Source organism: Schistocerca piceifrons, unplaced genomic scaffold (assembly GCF_021461385.2).
Source record: "Schistocerca piceifrons isolate TAMUIC-IGC-003096 unplaced genomic scaffold, iqSchPice1.1 HiC_scaffold_654, whole genome shotgun sequence".
Classification (NCBI taxonomy): Eukaryota; Metazoa; Arthropoda; class Insecta; order Orthoptera; family Acrididae; genus Schistocerca; species Schistocerca piceifrons.
The window spans coordinates 7,501-10,000 of record NW_025728899.1 but is presented as its reverse complement, the minus strand read 5'-3'; the positions used below and the strand labels follow the sequence as shown (position 1 = coordinate 10,000).

The window sequence follows — 2,500 nt, the reverse complement described above, 5'->3', positions numbered from 1 at the left end:
TTGTGCCTTAACCTAACCCATGTTGTGCCTTAACCTAACCCATGTTGTGCCTTAACCTAACCCATGTTGTGCCTTAACCTAACCCATGTTGTGCCTTAACCTAACCCATGTTGTGCCTTAACCTAACCCATGTTGTGCCTTAACCTAACCCATGTTGTGCCTTAACCTAACCTATGTTGTGCCTTAACCTAACCCATGTTGTGCCTTAACCTAACCCATGTTGTGCCTTAACCTAACCCATGTTGTGCCTTAACCTAACCCATGTTGTGCCTTAACCTAACCCATGTTGTGCCTTAACCTAACCCATGTTGTGCCTTAACCTAACCCATGTTGTGCCTTAACCTAACCCATGTTGTGCCTTAACCTAACCCATGTTGTGCCTTAACCTAACCCATGTTGTGCCTTAACCTAACCCATGTTGTGCCTTAACCTAACCCATGTTGTGCCTTAACCTAACCCATGTTGTGCCTTAACCTAACCCATGTTGTGCCTTAACCTAACCCATGTCGTGCCTTAACCTAACCCACGTCGTGCCTTAACCTAACCCACGTTGTCGCCTAACGTAACCCACGTTGTCGCCTAAACCTGCTCTGTAATTGTTATACGACTCGTTCAATTAGTGTAGTGTTGCCCACCCGCAACCCTCGCAATATAGTTCGCTACTCGCACTCCCCGCTCCCCTGTGTATCGCTTCATGTTAAACACCTTGCAAGTCTTGCTCACTTTCCACATGCTCCTGCTGTACACTGTAATGTGGATGGCAGCAGGACGTACATGCCGCCCCTCCCCACGTCCCCACCTTGCCCCCTGCCTTCGCAAGCTGGTTGGTGAGAACTTTGCATGTTCAATGCCCTCCGCATGCGACGTACTCAGGCTACGTTGTGGTGCGGCCTGTGTCAACTGTCCGCTAATGTCGTACGCGTAAACCACAATCTGTACTGCACATTCGTCCTTATGTACTGAATGATACATCGTGGCACATGTGTGACCGTACAACGACTGCGCCCAAAAACGGCGGACCATACAGTGCAAATATTGTGCACGCAGCTACGTGTCGTCTCCCTATGAGAGCTGGATTGCAGTGTGGTACGCCATAGAGACGTGTGGGAGGAACGGACGCCGTGGATGGCGATCAGCATGAGCTGTCTGTTGATGTATTCGGACCTAGTCGTCTCTCCTCACACACCGTGATGGCATGGTGCACCGCGTTCCATATCTGCGACATGCTACAGAGGCCGGTTGACAGTCGTTCGAGCAATGGACATCGCATACGTACGGGGGCCACCTTCCACGTATTGTCTAGGCGTGCACATTTTGTTGCGTGTATGTGGGCAGACGTAGTGTGGCGTGACACCTGACACAGGCATGCAATAATCGTGGAAGTTGCAAATGGCGATGGACGCCTGCGTTTTCTGGTGAAGTTACGCAAATGAACAAATGGTAACCTGTTGTGGTGCGGTTGTTCTCGCTAGGGGTGAATCGGTGATGGCGACGATAGGTTGAGGTACTAACCGGTTGTTCCAGCGATACCCACCATGCCGACGAAACTGAACGGCATCTGGGTGTGAAGCGATACGCGGCGGTGGCTGGGTGGGACCGTCCCCGGCCGGTGAGGGGGCGCCTCCCGGCGTGCTGGCCGCGCGGTGCGTGGGCGCACGCGCTACAGCCGGCTGGTGGGGGCGGCCAGTGGCAGGCGCGCCGGCCGACGGACGCGGCAGGCGTCGCAGCTGCGCGCCGGCGCACCCTGCGCGCGGCGCCGTGCGGCCAAAGTAGGTCCTCGCGGGCCCGGTGCGAAGCGCGGTGGACATCTTCAGTGTGCTGGTCCGATTGAGGACTGTGTGCGTTGAGGATGCGCTGCCGCCCGGCGCTCGGCGCCGCGACGCCGTCTGCTGCTCGGTCGCCCCAGCGGTTCTCGCTGGTGGTTTGTATCGCAGCTGTGCGGATGTGTTGGCGCGTGCGCTGTGCTGGGAGAGTTCGCTTCGGCACCCAAGTGGGGCTTTTGTCCTTCTGTGGCGCTGGCGTTGGAGCTGCCGGTCACCGTAGGTGGCGCGTGTTGTCTCCCGCCGGCAATGCCACGACAGCACGCTCCCGGGCCTCTGTCGGCAGCGGCAAGCTCAGTTGGGAGCACGGGTGGTCGCACCGAAAGCGTCTACTCGCCTAACTCCGGGCGATTGCGCCTCTCTCGAACCCGACCAAGTACTTGGGACGGCGCTGCGCGCCGCCGGGACCTGAGAGGGTTTCGAGGTGTATTGTGCAGGGGAGCTCAGCCTCCTCCTGTTTGCAGAATGATTGAGCGGACGCTTGCGTGTTCGCGCGGGCCCCCGGGACACACTCCCGGGCGGCCGGCTGCTCAGCTCTAGTTGACGCAGCTCCCTGGTTGATCCTGCCAGTAGTCATATGCTTGTCTCAAAGATTAAGCCATGCATGTCTCAGTACAAGCCGCATTAAGGTGAAACCGCGAATGGCTCATTAAATCAGTTATGGTTCCTTAGATCGTACC

The 2,500-nt window shown here is 56.7% G+C and overlaps 1 non-coding gene across 1 annotated transcript in view; it reads left to right on the top strand.

Annotated features, from left to right (window-relative positions):
* The first annotated feature begins 2,370 nt into the window (after nt 1-2,370).
* LOC124765242 overlaps nt 2,371-2,500 on the top strand; it is a 1,910-nt gene continuing 1,780 nt past the window's right edge. The window contains exon 1 of the ribosomal RNA XR_007012835.1: nt 2,371-2,500. This exon is cut by the window's right edge and continues 1,780 nt beyond it. This is a non-coding gene — a ribosomal RNA (small subunit ribosomal RNA).